Genomic DNA, 19107 nt, shown 5'->3' on the forward strand with positions numbered 1-19107 from the left:
GGACGATCAAATATGTGAAGGTTTTATGGACTAATCAGTCGGAACGTGAAGCTACTTGGGAACTCGAGGAGCAAATGCACAAGAAGTATCCAACGCTCTTTGAGGAAGGTCAGTTTAAGTTTGGCTTAAGTTGGAATGTTTCTTTTCCGTAGTTGCCGTAGCATAGCTGAATTCGGGGATGAATTCTTTAAAGGAGGGGAGAATGTAACGCCCTAAAAATTTTGAAAAAGTTGGAAGTCGTTGTTTCCAGTTTCTGGTGTTTAATCGCTCTCGCCGGAAAAAAAAAGAGAGAAGGAATTGAAGCAAAATAGCAGCAGTAGATTTCCTTTAAAAAGCAGAAAAAATTAATCTGGGAGTGGGCTAAGCCAACCTGAGCTTGGACCGGTTAACCCAGCCCCTCCCCAAAGGCCCATGCACCCCTTTCCCCTTCTTTCTTCCCCCCTCCACCCAGCCAAACCCTAGTCAATCCTATTCTATCTTGCTGCTGCAGCCCTTCTCCTTCCCTGGTGTGGCAGCACCCTCTTGCTGTTGCAGCCCCTTCTCCTTCCTTGGTGTGGCAGTGCCCCCTTGCTGTTGCAGCCCCTCTCCTTCCCTGGTGTGGCGGCGCCCCCTTTGCTGCTGGAGCCCCTCTCCAATCCATGGTAGGCGCTGCTCTCCTCTTGTTTCCCCAAGGCTGAGCTTCTCCTCCTTGTTTATGGTGGTGGCACCATGTTTTTGGTGCAGCTTGGTGATGGCAAGGGCAGGCTTCATGGCAGGGAGAGGCACGCAGGGAAGGGGAACGAATTCGTGATTCTCGCGTAGGTATTGGCCCAATCTTGTCTGCTATTTTCTTTGGGGGTTTAAAGGGTCGTTTTTAATCCTGAGGTTAGGGCTCAATCTCCCTGGAAGTCTGTTGTTAATGGTTCAGGTTAGCTGCAGAAATTTTTCTGGGTGCGCAGTGTGGACGAAATCATTGTTTTGGGGTCTTAGATGATTTTTCCTGCAGAAGTGATCCACTAGGAAGTTGTAGCTATCTGTTAAATCTATCTGCTGTGTGAATTTCAGATTTTTTTGCCGCACGGTTTAGGAGATTTTGCTCTCTGAAGTTGCCTGTCTGTCATGTGTCGTCAGAGAGTTTAGAACAGTTCCGAGCTTGTTTATGCCATGCTAATGACGTTTATGTAGATCCAAATTATATAAAAGTTTAAGGTTGTGTTATGATCTACATGTCCACAAAATTTTAGATTTTTTTTTCGTTGAGTATTTCTGGAGATAAACAGTTTTTAGTGGCTACTGTTTGAAATTGACGGTAGGTTTCTAGAGCTGTTTTGATATGTCATTTAGGAAACCTTAGAGGCATGGGAAAACTATGTCGTCACAACAAAAGTTGTAGCCCTTGTTCTTTAGTTTCCTAAAGTGTATTTATTTGTTATCATATCTGTGGTAGAAAAATAGATAAGAAAAAGAGAAGTACTGCTGCTCCTGTCAATCTAATGCATGTGTGCTGTTTTTTGGATCGGTATTGCTTGATTGAGGGTTTCGGGCGTAGAAGCGCTTTGTCTTATGTGTTTGCATGTTATGAGGAGTATTTGTACTGAGTTATGGTTGTGTTTAGGTGGTGGTGCTTCGTCTCATACTTGAAGTTCGCCGTTATCGTCGGTTGAGGGCAAGTAAATATAGCTATGGTGTTGCTACTGTTTTGACTTGCTATCTTCATCACTTACACCTTTATTTCAGAACCATGACAAATTTGACTATGATCTGAATTCTATGCTGTTCTTTACCTTTAAGCATAGTTAATCATTGCCTTATGTCTATCTTTATGTTGCTACAATTCTTGTTGAACTATGTTGTTGTTCGACTTGAGAATGAAATTGAGGTATTATTGGTGGTACACCTTGGTACAATTGCAGCATATTGCTGTCATGTGCACTTGCATTTGCATATGTATTGGAAGTTATGTCGTAAATATCACGACAGTACCGGTACGCATCGTATGTTGCCCGAGAAGGGGTGCGATGTAAAAGAAGACATATCATTGCATTCATATGCATTCATAGAAGTTAATAACATTTATATGTTATTGTGGATATAAAGTTATACTTGTGGTTGTGACCTTTATTTGAGGTTATTCTTTAATATTGTTAATACTATACTAACATGCCTTATATCTTGAGAAGTCCTATATTAAATCGATGCTTAATCAACTTGTGATTTAAATAGCTTGTCAAAACAAGTTTGCTTGCTGAGATTTTCAATCTCACCCTTGCATTACTCTTTCCAGGTACTCGATGCATGTCATGAGGGGATGGGGATGTAGCAGCACGTTTTATACTTCATGTCTACACTTTTTATCTTGTGCTGTAATAATAAACAAAGTCTAGTCCTTAGTGTCATTCATTGGAAGTTTAAAGAGTAGTGGTGATGTTAAACTTAATATTTTGCTCTTGGTTCATATCAGGATGTTTTTATCTGTTAATGTGATATTCTGCATACCTTGTTTATCTATGTTATTGCTTTCGCGATGCTTAAATTTATAAAGTAGATGATGTTTTTTTTTTTATGACAAGATGTAGGTTGTGTAGTTTAGTGGCATCCCAGGTTTTGTAGTCTGTGGTGTTACATGAAGCTCTTGCATAGGTCGTTCAAGAGAGATAACGGCAATAGAGAAAGAGAAAGCCATAACAAAGAGGACTAAGTGATAAGAACATGCATCCAAGCAATGTGGTAAGACTTTGTGCTCGTTTATGATCTTTACATTTGGTATTGTCACTTGCTTTGGTTGTGTTGTCATCAATCACCAAATTGTAGCGAAAATGGAACCATTAGGCTATGATTGTGATTTTAGTGATTAATGACAACATAGTTAATAGGACTAACATATTTGTTAAGAATATATGTTAGTAGGTCTCATAGATGCAATACATGAAGAAGCCACCACAACCGGGACAAAGTTGGACTGAATCAGAGAAGTCCCAGTAAGATTTGCCCCACCGGATAGTCCGGTACTCTGGGTGTTGAACTCACTGGAGTATATTTGACAAAAGGGAGAGAGGCCTGAAGACCTCATCGGAAGATCCAGTGATCAGAAAAGATACGCACCGAAGCATTTGTCCAGAGAAGGTTGCAGCCATTGAAGTTGAAAATCAAAGCATCGGATGGTCCAGTGATCAATGTGTTGCACACACCGGACAATGAACAGTACAAATAGACAGAAAGAGGTCAACACACCGGAAGGTCCGGTGTATGTGTTGTACACATCAGAGACTTAACACTGGACTAATTTACACGGGGTGCCAAGTGTTGAAAAACGAAGTTCAAGGCACCGGATGGTCCGATGATGAATGATGTGTACGCCGAAGTATTATTTCTATACAGGGTTGTATTAGCTCGGTTGGCTGAAGTCAACTCATCAGATAGTTTAGTGATCAAGTGATGTGCATTGGATGCTTTCACCGAAACAATTTACACAGAGAAGAAGGAAAGGCTAGAATGGCTCACAATAACTCACCAGATTGTCCGGTGATGAGATGAAGTATAAACCAAAAAGTCTGGTGTTCACAGAGGCTTCAATGGGATTCCAATGGCTTGTTTGTGAGACTGTACTCACCTGATAATCCAATGTTAGTACTATTGTTCTCACTGGATCATTCGATATTGACAACGTTTTTGAGCCATTGGGTTAACGGTTAGTACGCGGGTTTAAGGCTATAAATACCCCTCCACTCAGTCATTTGAAGGTGTGGCATGCTGCTGGAGTCCAGAGAAGTTCATATACACCTAAGAAGACATCCAAGCCACTAAAGTGATTAAAGTGATTATCCAAGACGATTAAGCACAAGATTAGACAGTGTTTATTGCTTATAGGGCTAAAGAGAGTGTTGCTAGGTCATTGATACCTAGAGAGTGGATCAAGGAATGATCCAACTTTGTACCAAGTGGTACACCGGTACCTTAGAGTCTTAGTGACTCATCGGTAAGCTTTTTGACCCTCTGACTTGGTGTGGAGCGGCGACGAGAAGCGTGTACTAGGACGCAAAGACCCTTGCCTTGGTGGCTCAAGCTCCGAAGTGATCACGACGGCAAGAAATCTGAAGAGATACTAGTGGTGAGACCTTACCTTGGTGGCTCATCCGGGTGGAGGTCGTGTCTTTATGACTTGGTGGCTTAAGTGTCGCACCCGGGTGACGACCGAGAGTATATCCTTTGTAGAGCTCTAACGTGGACTAGGGGTAGCATTCATGCCATTGATACCACGAAAAAATCCTTGTGCGGAGTTTATTCTCTCTACCTTATTTATGTTTCCACATTTACATTTTTACAATTTACCTTTTTAGATAGGTTCCAAGTGCTTTGATCGGTATAGTAGATACACTAGATAAACCTAGAGCATATCTAGATATAATTTGATATAGGTTTATCATGTGTTATTTTTGGAGTCGAAATAGTTCAAAGTGTCCTAATTCACTCTCCCTCTTAGAACGTCACCGATCCCTTTAACATTTCATGTACTTAGTTAGAAAATGACAAAAACAACTGCATAAGCAACAAGTAGCCAACCAAATCCTTGTGCTTAAATTATAGTAATATAAAGCTCTCATAAAACCACAACCTCCACCCACATAACATGACCAATAAAACAGCAAAAACACTAATTACAGCAGCTGGTTATTCAAGAGGCACATCATACACTGATATCATACTGATTAAAACATTACAACACTAAGCAAAGCTTTTGCTTTCCGAGCTATAATATTAATAATACAAACAATTGATCTTTGGAGTGTTTGAGACTTTGCGCTATATATTCACACCAATCTCATCTGGTAAGTAAATCTCATAAACAAAGGACCCCAAAAACAAACATAAAGATAACTACAATGTAGAGCTACTCAAAGAACACCTCTATAAAATAATGGTGTTCCACACTGAATCCGCCGAAGCGACTTTGTCAATATTGTGATATGCCTCCTAACTAAACCAAGATGATAGTATATACAACTATAAGAGCTACTAAAAAAGGCAAATAGGATAGTACCAAAAATAACTAGAATAACATTGCAATGTAATCGTGATAAATAACATAGAACACCATCCGAAGGAACTGAAACTGTGAAACAGTTGAAACTTAAAAGCATGGCAAGATATAAGAGTGATGGGATATCTAGGACTGCTTGGGGTACCTCTGATCCAAAAACCTTCCTAGTTTTCTCCCCTCTGTTTTCTGTGGCCATGCTTTGCAACTATATTCTGTGCCTTTCTTGCTTTTCAACTATTCCAGTGTTTTTTATCCATATAGTTTCAAACATGCCCTAATAGTTTAACTTGTTCAAATGCAGTGTCACATGGAACCTTTAATCAAAATATATTTAGGTAATAGGCAAGAAAGTATTATCAGCAACTTTCTATAGATTGCTGTAAGGACATACCATTCTGCGTCAAGGCATACCAATAAATGTTGAGCATAGTATAACTTTTCACAAACCGCAAGCATTACATATGTTAAATCAACACGTTAAAAGCCGAGTGACATAGCAGTTAGCAAAGAGGTCGTCGACCTACTGCTAATACTTGTTCGGCTGCATAACAGGGCCAAGCAACCTTGATTTGAAACATCCAACATAAACATAAATCTGATTCCACTTAAGGACCTCTAACATCCTGAAATTAACGCATAGCATTAACTCTGCCCATAAGCATATGCTCCAAAAAAAAAAAAAACAGCCAGCACATTTCCTCCAAATTTACACAGCCTTTGCTGCATACAGAAACAGGAGAAAACTTATTGCATGAGAAATCATCCCCACGATTAGTGTACACGGTTTTTTTTTTTTACGATGATGTAGAAAGCAACACTTATAGTGCTACACATCACAGTATAAACTAATAAAGGAAACTCCGTTGAAATTAGCAATAGCTTAGTCGCATAAAGACAATTACTTACTAAAACATGATACATCATCAATTAATTAGAGCAAAATATTGCACAAAGATATAAAAAAAAGTCAACACAAGGCCCTGTCCTTACAAGATTTTCAGTTAACCATCAGTACATCATGACTTCGTACATTATTGTCAAACCAAATGACTACAGTGGCTTGAAATCTATAGTTATTAAGCGTCGTATGCACAAATGTGCTTCGCCATAAACATTAGCACAGCATATCCCCACTAGCAATAGCCAGCAATGTCATACTCCAAAAGTATCCCTAACAAATTTGCACTCACAACTTACAAATAACCAAAGAAGCACCACATCCAGTGAATTTACTTATAGGTCATACTACCTCTCAGACCAGGACACAACCTAAAACGCCTAATTGTCCCTACTCTTTTCTTAGAGTAGCATCGATGATGCTCTGAAAGAAAACTGTGCATAATGGTAGTAATAGAGCAGCATGTTACGAAGCCACGTACTCCACCTAATGCATTCTGTCTTACCTGAGCAAGTCACTTATACCCTGTAAAGATAAGAGCTTTGTCCTTGCTCGACACAAAATCCCCTCAAAAACCTTGAAAAATTGCATCTCTTCGCCGCTACAAACTCCAAGATGTGACCTTTGATACTCGAAACAGCATTAGAGATGCAAGATCTACATGTCGCTCGCAATCAATCATGGCCGTGGGTGATCCCATAGCACTGCACCATCTGAATCAGAGCTCCCCCCGCTCCACATGACCTGACCTGAGTGCCTGGAAACCCCCCCCCCCCCCCCCCACCACCACCACCCCAAAAAAAGGCAAAAACAAATAGATCAGCGTGGAAGACGATTAGATCGAGCAAGAGATGGGTTCAGTGGCTAGAGATCGAGCGCGGGATCGAGAGGTTTGCCTTGACGGGTATACGTACATGTGACTGCAAGAGACGAAGGGGAGGGAATAGAGAAACAGAGTGACAACCAGCAGAAAGAGGATCGCGTGGAGAAGTGCCCGAGGGCGGCATCGGGAGGAGTAGTTCCCTGGGGACAGTGCCATAAGGAGTGCAGGGGACAACGTCGGGAGGGGGCGCTCGGGTGGACGAGTGCCTAGGGAGAGGCACAGAGGATGTCAAAGCTGAGGCGAAGGGTATCATGGAGGAGGGCGATCGGATGGACGATGCACGTGGGCAAACGATGCGTGCGGGACTAAGGGCGAGCGCGAGGGGAGGGTAGACCATGGGGCCCACACAGGACGGTGTGGAAGAGAAGAGCAGACCACGTGAAGACTTCAAAAATCACTATGGATTTTTTAAGTACTAGAGATTCTCGGTTTCCTTGGCCACTGGACGTTCTGTTCACTGAGATGAGATAGCATGGGAGCTGACGTCCTGGCGATTCAATCACCGGACTAGAGTTACTTGTGCATAGACCTTAGCACATGTTCTTTTATTTATAAAATTTGTTCTTTTATTTATAAAATTTATCATGTTCTTTTGCTCATGAATGAATAAAGGAAAATTTCAACCATCTCAATTCTTTTGGTGGTAACTAGTACAGATAAGCAATGCCAGGCAAAACCTCCTCACCATCGTTGCAGATGGCAGACATGTCAAACTAGGATCAAAGAAATCAATAACACAAGACATCTATTTAAAAGGTAATACATTGATAATATCATCAGCATTTTATCTCACGACATCAGTAATATGCTACATGAGTTCCTCTAGGCATGCCGAAACACTCATGCTCCTATCCGCAAATTAGTCTGTTATTTATGCATTATTAAGTTGCGTTAACAAACGCCTTATGGAGATCTTTATACTTCATATAGAACAACTTCAGGACAATATGCTAAAAGATAGCCACTTCATTGGAATCTAATGCCGAAACAAGCCTCTGTACACATATGCATAGTAATGCGATGATCACTTACAGTGCCTTGGCTGTTGCAATGACATTTTCCACTGTCAGACCAAGTTCCTTGTATATTTTCCCAGCAGGAGCACTTGAACCAAAATGATCGACGCCAATAGCTTTACCTTTCTGTCCAATATACTTCTCCCATCCAAATGTGACCCCAGCCTCGATGCTAATCCTACAAGTAACCTCACTCGGGAGAACACTCTCCTTGTATTCCTCTGGTTGCTCTTCAAACAATTCCCAGCAAACAAGTGAAACAACTCGTACGGACCTACGCTCTTTCCTCAGCTCATGTGCAGCTTTTTCCGCAATCTCAAGCTCAGAACCAGTGCCAATGAGAATGAGATCTGGTTTATTGCCTGAGGAATTATCAGAAATAACGTATCCTCCCTTAGCAACAGCTTCAACCGATGTTCCTTTCAGCTGCGGAAGCTTCTGCCGTGAGAGGGCAAGGATAGAAGGCCTTTGCCTATTACGAACCGCAATCTTGTAAGCCCCAGATGTCTCGTTTCCATCAGCAGGTCGAACCATTAAAATGTTAGGCATTGCTCGGAGACTGAATAACTGCTCAACAGGCTGATGGGTTGGCCCATCTTCTCCAAGGCCAATGGAGTCATGAGTCATCACGAAGATCACTCCAGATTCACTTAAGGCTGAAAGGCGGATGGCAGCTCTCATATAGTCAGTGAACACGAAGAATGTTGCACAATAAGGTATCAGTCCAGGGCTATGAACAGCGATGCCATTTGGATATGGCACCCATCCCGTGCTCTCTCACCCCAAAACGAATGTTTCTCTCTTCCGGAGTGTCCCTCTGGAAGTCACCAAACATCTTAAGCATTGTCATATTTGATGTTGCAAGATCAGCACTACCTCCAATAAATCCAGGTATTACTTTTGCAAGTGCATTCAAGCACTGCTGAGATAAGTTCCTAGTAGCGTCAGGAGAGCTTTCAGGAGTATATTTCTGCACCGAGACAAACAGACAAACAAAACAGTCAAATGCAAATATATCTATCATTTACACTGTTGGTGGAATATTGAGTAGAAATGACAGTTAAGGTTCAGAAGAGCACTAACTGGAAGAGCATTGTCCCACCCTGAAGGCAGTTCCCCTGAAATTATGCTCTTTAACTCAGCAGCCTCCAGGTGGTATTTCTTTTCATATTCTGCAAACTTTGCATTCCATTCAGCCTCAAGAGAAGCACCCTCATCAACATGGTGACTCCAGTGCCTGTGATGGATGAATTATCTAATCAACATCGGTGCAGAAAATACCAAATTCAATGATACTATTTTAGTAATATTTTGACGTTAAAATGTAATGTTCTTTCAATTTTTCAAATAAAAGCCAAGCCTTCAATGCATTACTATTTTCAACAGGGCGTGAAAACTGAGAAATTGCATATACATGTCTTTCCATGCTCATTTTCTAAAAATATTGACAATTTCCATGCCAGATATATACCATCTTAAAACTTTAGAATTGCAAATTTTAGGGGCAAACAAACTATCTTCATTACTTCATTATGTGATAGTATCAACCATAAAGCATGCAATAGCAAGAACTTCGACAGGTAGATTGTCCCTGAACATGTGCATAGATGATCTGAAAGCTTCGGTCTAGATCTTATGTCATGTCCTTGCGGCAATGACCGGATAGGATATGTGTGGAGGTTTCCTGCCTGTTGTGGTTGTGCCAACATCGATGAGGCGTCAAGCCAGCAGGGAGATGAGAGAGTAGAGAAAGGAGAGGAAGTAAATGTTGGCGGTTTAATTATCACGAGACGGTGGTTGTTGGCGGAAGGAAATGTCTTCCATGAACAAGTACGGCGAGAGCACACTCACACGAATGGCTAAAGCTTGGAGAAAAAGTAGAGAGGAAAGAACACCAAATATATTGATCGTCCAAAGATTCCTCCTCTGGTCTAGTAGCCAAGAGTCTGTATTTATAATACCATTTGGGGTGTAAACGTACAAGTATACCTTTACAGAGATAAAGGTACAAATTACCGCCATACTGCAGGGACCCAGGACCGGTTGAACTTACACAACCCGAGCTCTGGTAAAATACTTTTACCCCTACCTAGAAGATATTATATATTATGGCAAATATAGTGGTGCAAGCAACCGTAGGGGTGTGATGCTGAGCTAGTCGTCAAGTGCGGCACGACGTCGCACTGTCCCGGGTGTCGGGATGGCATCCACTTGCATTGACATTAGCTGTCAGTCACTTCGTGTCAAATGACTGCAGTGAGTGTTCTTCCTTTGTTGATATTTTCTCTGAAGGCTAGCTACCTCCCCCGCCTACAGAAAGAGCGGCCTGATAAGCTCTTACGGCCTTCGGAGGCTGTAATCTCTGTGGGGAGCCCGAAGCCTTAGGGCTCAGGAGTAGCACCAGATGGTGACTTCCCTGGTAATGCCTGTGGGCTGGAGCATTTCTCCTAACAGTACCCCTCATCTGTTGGCCCCGAGGTTCGGAGGGGTGAGTAGATGTGAAAAGGAATTAACTCCAACCCAGCCTCATAGTCAAGATCTCCTGAACAACCCCTCACCATCGGGAAGTCTCTCGATAGTGACTGCGAGTGATGGTGGCGAAGCTCTGACAGAGACGTAGTCTGGAGGGAATTACTTGGTTTCCCCGGGCTTCGGAGCCTATGCGGAGGTTAGAGGTGTAGCCATTGTTGGAGCTGAAGGCCGCCAAGGTTGTGACGAAGGCATGCGCTCCGGAGCCCATGTAGGGGCTAGAGTGAGCCCTTCAATCCCCTGATGGTGAGTCCTTTCGCCACTTGAATTGTCACAGTGGAGATTGCGTGCGGAAGCAAGGTATTCTCCTCGTCCTTGGCCCAAGTATTTAAGGACATGAAGTGACAGTGGTGCAACTGATCGGGTAACGCGTGGGTTCGCCAGGGATCTCGTGCCCGCAGCCCTTGCACGCACCGAAAGAAAACTCGAGCCATAAATGTGACAAGACGTGCACGTAAAATACCAAAGTGTCGCCATAGGATGTTGCCACACGTACAGGGATCGACCAGGATGTAGCCATGGGCCCCCAAGGGAGTAACGGGAAGTGTTGCGAAACGACGCCCGCGTCTATTCTATTTCTTCCCCGGGCGTCCGTGACTGATCGGTTCGGCTATAAAAGCTAGGGTTCACCTAGCTGATCCCTCATTGCTGTGTGAGGGAGCGTTTCTCCTTGACTTGAGCATGACGCCCTCTTCCTCCTCATCATCGGAAATGAGGATGGCCTAGACTGGTTTGTCACCTCCGACACCTGCCCTGGCTCCACTTGTCGTGGCGCCTCCGGAGGCGAGTGGTCTCACAAGCATGCTTGCAAGGCTAGAGCCAATGCTTGTAAGGTTGGAACCGATGACCATCGTGCTTCCATCCTTGCAAAGGGGGCCACCTTCCGCTGCTCTGGCTCAACCTCCAATCCGAGCCGTTGCTCTCATCAAGATCATCGATATCTCCGGCGATGAAGGGGAGGCTAACTGGGATCTTCTGATGAGATCGACGAGGAGGAGAAGGCGGAAGTGAAGAAAGGGGCGGGCCAGACGAAAAAAGAGGCCAAGGAGGGAAACATGGTTGTGGAGGAGGTCTCTTCATCTTCGTCCTCGTCCTCCGACAGCTCAGGAGTTGGCTACTGCATCAGCTCCTGCAGCGGTAGGCTTCAAATGAAGCGCATACGCCACTTCATGCACGACCGCTGTTAGGGCTCGTAGTTTTCTTGTCATCTTATACTCTTTCTCCCACTGGTTTGCTCTCAAGATTTATTTCCTATATGTTGGTGCTTCTCTTTGTAAGTGTCCTTTGGATGTGCAAGTTTTTAGTAATATAACTAAATCCTTAGACTGTTTAGTGTTTTTTCTCAGAATGAAGTGCATGGCGACCCTCTGAACATGTGGCTAGACATGTCTTTGTGCACTTCCAGCACGATATACCCTTTCTTCTATCCGATATCGGTTCAGACTCCTCTCCAAGTTTGTTCCAGATTTTCGACTCAAAGTGATCCACCTAGAGCTCAGCAGATGGGCTCCGGAGTCGGGGCCATCCGGAGCCACACAGCAGTTTGCCGAAGGTGAAGGCGATGGCGAGGCCGAGGGAGGCGGTCTACGACCCCTACGGCCCTTAGCCGCGGCCAGGTTTCGGAGGAAGGGCCATCCGGAGCCCCGCGGCGGATTGCCGGAGGTGAAGCCGATGGCTGGGCCGAGGGAGGCGGTCCGTGACCCGCCCCCCCCCCCCCCCCCCCCCGGCGGCACTTAGCCGCGGCCAGGCTTCGAAGGTAAGGGCTCTGGAGCCCCACGGTGGATTGCCGAAGGTGAAGCCGATAGCTGGGCCTGGGGAGGCAATCCGCGACCCCCTCGGCCCTTAGCCGCGGCCAGGCACCAGGCTCCAGAAGCAGGGTCATCCGAAGCCCCACGGCAATTTGCTGGAGGTGAAGCCGATGGCTAGGAGATAGTGGGCAGTAGAGGAGTCCATACCCGCTTTCATGCCATATAGAGTGGACTTTTACTTAATATTTGGTATGCTCTTTTACGTATGACATATGAATATGTATAGATGAGACTGTACTGTACTGACTTCATCTTTTACCTTACATTTTTTGTCACGCCAAGGCTTCAATTGTCTCCCCAGCCATGTGTCTTGCCTTCCTTCTAAGGTACTCCTCCCGAAAAGTTATGAGGGTTCGGCAGTCATCTGTATTGTGGCCACGTCCAGGATCATGCAGGATGCACCTGTACAATTCTGGTGGTACCGGAACTTGTGGTCGGCGTCGAGGGCATCGGCGAGGGCTGTGCACCGAAGCCCGTGGTTTCCCTGGAGCCCTTTTCCATCCGGGGAGGCCGATGAGGCTATCGGGCAAACCAGCTCTCGAAGTCGGAGTAGTCCTGGCTACGCCTTCTCGACCAAGATGGACTCGGAACCTCTTTCACGTGGTTGACGTCGTGATTGCTGCGTCGACGGCATTGGCGGGGTCTATGCGCCCCAGAGTCTTTGGCTCCCTTGGAATCCTCTTCCGCCGGAGGGGGTCGAGGAGGATGCTGGGCAGCCAGACTCCGAAGCTGTCGGTTCAGCAAGGGTGTCCTGGGTGTTATCAGAAGAGATGCCTCGGAGTTGGGCCTAGGCATGAATACCCTTGGGTTCGAGCGCCCAGAACCATTGGAGAGCAGCATGTGTGGCTACGGTCTCTACCATAACCTCCTGTGGTGCGGCAAGGTCTTCGTCGCGCCATTGCTGGAAGGCCTCCGCCCCGGCCTGGACCTCCATGCCAACCCAAGCTATTAGGTCATTGTTGGCCGGAGGGTCGTCGTTCCACCCATCTGCGAAGCTGGCGGGGGCACATGGTGTGCTTGGTCACAGCTGCCATGCATATTTCTTCATAGGTGTGGCGATAGTAACGGCTGTTACTAGGGCTAGCACCTTGATGGTCTTTGGTGGTGTCCTACCTCTCTTTGTACTTCTTTGTTCAGATCCCCACGATCCGTGTGCTGTTGGTGGAAGAAAATATCTTCCACGAACAAGTTCGGCAAGAGCACACTCACACGAATGGCTCAAGCTTGGAGAATTGGAGAGGAAGTAACACCAAATGTATTGATCATTAGAAGATTCGTCCTTTGGTCTAGTGGCTAGGGATCTGTATTTATAGTGACATTCAAGATGCAAATATACAAATATGTCCTTACAGAGATAACGGTACAAGTTACCGCCATACTGCAGGGACCCAGGACTGATCGAACTTACACAGCCCGAGCTCTGGTAATATACTTTTACCATACCTAGAAGATATTATATATTGTGGCAAATACAGTTGTGCAAGCAACCGTAGGGGTGCGATGCTGAGCCGGTCGTCAAGTGCGGCACGACACCGCACTGTCCCGGGTGTCAGGATGGCCTCCATTTGCACTGGTATTAACTGCTGGTCACTTCGTGTCAGATGATTGCAGGGGGTGTCCTTACTTTGTTGATATTTTCTTCGTAGGCCAGCTGCCTCCCCCGCTTGGAGAAGGAGTGGCCTGATGAGCTCTTGCGGCCTCCGAAGGCTGTAGTCTCTATGGGGAGCCCGGAGCCTTAGGGCTCTGGAGTAGCACCAGATGACTCCCTGGTAATGCCTGTGGGCCGGAGCATTTCCCCCAACAGTGGCCATAATATAGCCTAGCCAATACAATCCATCTAAGCAACCAAAGCTAACCGACGTGATCTTTAAGAGATATTATCTAAACTGAAGCTAACTCTTAAACCAATTGGAGATAATCTAGTCTAAGAAACTTGTAACAAAGTCAGCAACAAGGATCAAGCTTGATTTGGCTCGGCTGGACTCTGAGCCTATGCAACCATGTTGCCTTGCCTCCTACGACAGTAATGGCACCCGTACATAACATCTCTCCCCTCCTTTGGAAACAGCTTGTCCTTGAGCTGAAATGTAGGATAACGAAGCTTGACGGTGTCTACATCCTCCTAGGTTGCTTCACTGTCTGCCAGATATAGCCTGCCAGCCACACCTTGCTCTTCTCATCCTTCTTCTGGCCGTGGAAGAATTGCTCACACCGATTGAGCCAAGGAAGCAGGTCCTCCTTCCCATCATAGTGCGGGAAGTCCAACTTGAAGAACCACAACACGCGGCTGTCTCCGGATGGTCATCACCTAGGGAGCACCCAATGGTCTTGACCGCCAGGTCAAGCACCAGTTTCTTGGGAAGCAAGTACCTACCGTAAAGTAGGGTGCCCTCACGCTGCAGGATGCGAGATCCAGCAAGGAGAGGCACCTGGTTTGCAGAAGAGGCTACCAGTGTTCGTCATTGAGCTTGCTTGGGTCGACGACTGATGAAACAGAATCACCAATGATCGGCACACCTTTCGTGCCTTTCAATTTCTCCAGCTTCGACAACTGGTCCATGACACCGATCACCGCACGAGCCACGTTGGCGAGGGAATTATCGACATCAAAGAGCGTAGTGGTGACTCGGCCAGACTAGTGGTGGCGTCGGTGAAGCCGGTCTGGAATTCCTTGCGTAGCAGCTCCTCTTGTTCGGCCAGCAACTTCTTGAACTGCTCCTGCTCAGGCCCAGAACACATGGAGGCTGATACCAAGTTGTCACAGGCCTGCGGCAATGACCAGATAGGATACATGTGGGAGGTTGCCGGTAGCTCTTGTCAGTTTCCTGTCCGTGGTGGTTGTGCAGACACCGGTGAGGCATCAAACCAGCAGGGAGATGAGAGTAGAGAAAGGAGATGAGACAATAGATTGGTTTTTCAATGCTTAATTATCACGAGAGATGGCGACCATAATATATCACAATCCATCTAAGTAACAAAAGCTAACCGATGTGATCTTCAAGAGATCTTAACTAAACTGAAGCTAACTCTTAAACCAATTGGAGATAATCTAGTCTAACAAACTTGTAACAAGGTCGGCAACAAGGATCAAGCTTGATTTGGCTCGACTGGACTCTGAGCCTGTGCAACCACGCAACGGTACTGGCACCTGTACATAACATTTGAACTATTCAATATTTTACCGAAACCACAGGAAGCATAAAAAACTTACACATCAGAATGTTTCTGAACATATGCATAGATGCATCTTAAAAAGAACATATGATTGATGACCTGAACAATTCATCTTGATTTGAACTACATAATATTTTGCCCAAACTACATTACCAACTGTCGAATCTGAAAGAAAAGGAAAGCATGGGTAGGTTCTTCCTAGGTTGCTATTAGAGTAAAGTACATTGGTGGTCCTCAACTTATTCAGGGTGTCACTTAGGTCCCTAAACTATTAATTTGTAGTTTCACATCTCTAAACTTGCTAAATGGTTCACTCGAGGTCCAAGCGTCCCTAATCAACATCTAATCGCCTATGTGGCATGCAGACTATGTGCCATTGCGGGCACTGACTTGAGGGGTCCACAAGGCAGTGGCTCATTTTTGTCCCTCTCTCCTCTCTCTGCAGTAACATGCCAGCCCGCCACCTCCCCGTGGCCCCTATTCTGCTGAACAGTGAGCAACGGTAGTCGTCCAGTCAACAAGGCGCAACGCGCCACCTCCCCTATAGCCCCAAGGCGGCGAGCCTCCCCAGCACCTAGGGAAGATGCAGAAGAGGGAACCCCTTCCGTGTGGTGGCTGAGCGAGCACCGAATCGATAAAGGGGGCCTAGCAATGATATGAATGATGAGGTGGCAAAATTGAGTGACATGGATGCCACGTAGGTGGATCAGCACTGATTAGGAAGGTTTGGACCTCGAGTAAATCACTTAGCAATTTCAGGGACATGAAACTGCAAATTAATAGTTCGAGGACTTAGGTGACATCCCCGAACAAGTTTAGGGACCGCTGGTATATTTTACTCTTGTTATTATGTGGTATGCAGTGAAAGCTAGCTATTTTTCTCATAGTAATGTTTATAGTCAGCTGCCTGCCACAAGAAAGATCTGGAATAAAAATCAGCATTCCTTCTGCCTCCTGCCAGTATGTTTCAGACCAGCTGTCAATATGTCACGATGGTTAACTATTTGCTTGTATCACCTTCTTGTTTGAATATCTAGAAACCAGACTATTTATAATCACTCTCTTTCATGATCACCGTGCAGCGATAAATTCATAGCTGGATAAAGTGTACCTCTTCACCTCATCCGGAACATGGAAAGGCTCATGAAGCCAGCGAAGATTGCTTCTAGTTGCCTCTACTTCTTTCGAACCTAAAGCGCTCCCATGAACACAATATGTGTTCGCCTTGTTTGGAGATCCAAAACCAATTGTGGTAGTCACCTATAAAGCTCCATATATCTGATTAAACTGCACCAAAAGGACAAGCAAAATGAATAAAAGAATATTACGATCAAACTGACAGTTACCTTGATAAGAGTAGGCTTGTCTTTAACTGCCTTTGCTTCCTTGATTGCAGCACGAATGTCACCATACCCAGTGTTGCCATTCTTCACCCAGATTGTGTGCCATCCTAGTGCCTCATATCGGGTAAGCACATCTTCAGTGAATGCAATATCTGTGTTACCATCAATTGATATGTGGTTGTCATCATAGAAGGCAATCAAATTTCCAAGGCCCCAATGACCAGCAAGAGAGGAAGCCTCATTTGAAATACCCTCCATTTGGCAGCCATCCCCAAGTATAACATACCTAAGACAATCAAGTAACAACTTATAACACTGTCTCAACTGTACATTCGGACAGTAACTAGATTTATCAAGAAAGTAGCTATTTTATTACGTGTAGTGGTCCACAATTTTTAAATCAGTCTTATTGAAACGAGCAGCTAAATGTTTCTCGGTAAGTGCTAGTCCAACAGCATTTGCAAAACCCTGCCCCAGAGGACCTACATAACATCAGGAAAAAAGTCAGAACCAACATACAAGGGGATAAACTAAATTTAAAACATTTCAAGAGGCGAACCAGTGGTGACTTCAACACCAGGAGTTTCAAAATTTTCAGGATGACCAGGAGTTCTGCTTCCCCATTGTCGGAAAGCTTTCAGATCATCCATCTGCAACAACAAACATGGTCCTCTAAATAAAATAAACAGAAATCATAGTCATGTATGGAGTAGATAATTTAACTCATTGAGATCCTAATATCTAGATCGCAGTTTCATTTGTTGATTTAGGTATGCTAGTTTGGCAACCATATATGTGATCAAAATGATGCTTAACATACCTTTTCATGTCCAGTTTGCATTATTAAGAATAGAATGGATAATAACATAAGGATGCCATTTCCATGGAGTTTTCAGTAATCAGTGTATGGCGATATAGTAGAGGGCTTAGGAGGATAATAACTACTCTAAAAGTCTATACTGTCAGAGGTGCAGGTAATGAGACTTCAAGTTTTCATCATCAAGAAACATGGCTTTAATTTCTAAATACATAAAAAGAAAACATACAAATGAACTAACAGAAACACCCTATTTCCCAAAAAAAAAAGGATTAAGGACAACCAAAGGAAATATGAAGTCTAAAGAGCTAGGAATATTACATTTTAGCGCACTGCATACGGCTAGCCCTGAAGATTTTGAATACAAATCACGATCAACTTTGTTTGAATACCAAATTGTGAATTTTACAACAGGAAGCAAAATTGAGCTAAAAGGGATCATGCTAAAGTGCTAATAGTAAGTACAAGATGTTATTGAACATCTTCTAGGACACGACTTTTGCTGAAGGGAACAGGGACAGAGATGAAAATGAGCACCCAGCATTGAAAGAAAAGAGCAGGGGAAAACAAGTTAACATATCAGCGGATCAACCTCACTCCACAAGCTTTGAACCTTTTCGCCATTTGGGAATTTTCATTTCATTTTGCAATCCCAAAACGCATCGAGACCAATCTCTACCGGCCAACCGATTTCGATTCGCAAATTCTGCTCATACCCTACTAAAATCCTTAACACAAAGATGTGACAGAGATGGGGAGTCTCTCGGGAGCTCACTGTGACGCCGTCGTATCCGGCGAGGTGGAGCAGCGCGTACTGGAGCATGCACCCGTGGCCCGCGGAGAGCACGAAGCGGTCGCGGTCGAACCAGCCGGGATTCTTGGGGTTGAAGCGGAGGAACTCGTCGAAGAGGACGTGGCCCAGCGGCGCGCAGCCCATGGGGAGGCCCGGGTGCCCCGACTGCGCCTTCTCCACGGCGTCCACGGCCAGGAACCGGATGGCGTTCACAGACTGCTCCACCAGCTCGGGCGCCACCGGCTGCGCGGCGCGGAGGGCGGTGGCCGGCCGCCCGGCGGGCCTGCCGATGCCGGTGGCGAGGCGTGCGCAGGTGGAGGGGGTACGGAGGCGGAGGATTCCGCGGCCGGACGCCGCGGGGGTGGTGGGAGCTGGTGCCGCCATGCTTGCGGGGTTCCTGATTCTTTGGACGCGCGTCGCGTTCTGGCGTTTTACGAGGACGGGCGAGCTTCTAGAGCGGTGCGGAGGTGCCGCGCGGGGTTCCTGCTTCTTTGGACGCGCGTCGCGTTCTGGCGTTTTACGAGGACGGGCGAGCTTCTAGAGCGGTGCGGAGGTGCCGCGCATACTGTTAGTGTTGACCCATTTCTGCACCTATCTATTTTTTATCTACTTGTAGATGCATTCACAAATACTTATTGACAAAGAGTTGGTTTCAAATCTATCATCCCTAGACACTTGTTATATGTGGATACCTATTATCAGTAGCTATATCTGTTTACCTATGAGACAGCATAGCGATATGGAGTGATAGGACGGTGTGATGACGACGACAGTGAGACAGGACAGTGGGGTGGGTCGGGTGGGGCAGGGCGACATGGTGGGGTGGCAT

General features: G+C 45.4%; 1 long non-coding RNA gene and 1 pseudogene across 4 annotated transcripts; one reads left to right on the forward strand and one right to left on the reverse strand.

The window, feature by feature from the left end:
* The first annotated feature begins 446 nt into the window (after positions 1 to 446).
* LOC133887819 (uncharacterized) lies at positions 447 to 2498 on the forward strand. 4 transcript variants are annotated; one of them, XR_009903654.1, is made up of 4 exons: positions 447 to 641; positions 724 to 801; positions 1595 to 1664; positions 2264 to 2498. It is a non-coding gene; the product is annotated as an uncharacterized LOC133887819 (long non-coding RNA). The 4 variants fall into 4 exon arrangements; XR_009903653.1 differs by having other exon boundaries at positions 1595 to 1649; XR_009903651.1 differs by lacking the exon at positions 2264 to 2498 and having other exon boundaries at positions 449 to 641; positions 1595 to 2257.
* A 5008-nt stretch (positions 2499 to 7506) lies between these two features.
* Positions 7507 to 18795, reverse strand: LOC133889370 (transketolase, chloroplastic-like; annotated as a pseudogene).
* Positions 18796 to 19107: the final 312 nt, after the last annotated feature.

Source organism: Phragmites australis, chromosome 13, assembly GCF_958298935.1.
Source record: "Phragmites australis chromosome 13, lpPhrAust1.1, whole genome shotgun sequence".
Lineage (NCBI taxonomy): Eukaryota > Viridiplantae > Streptophyta > Magnoliopsida > Poales > Poaceae > Phragmites > Phragmites australis.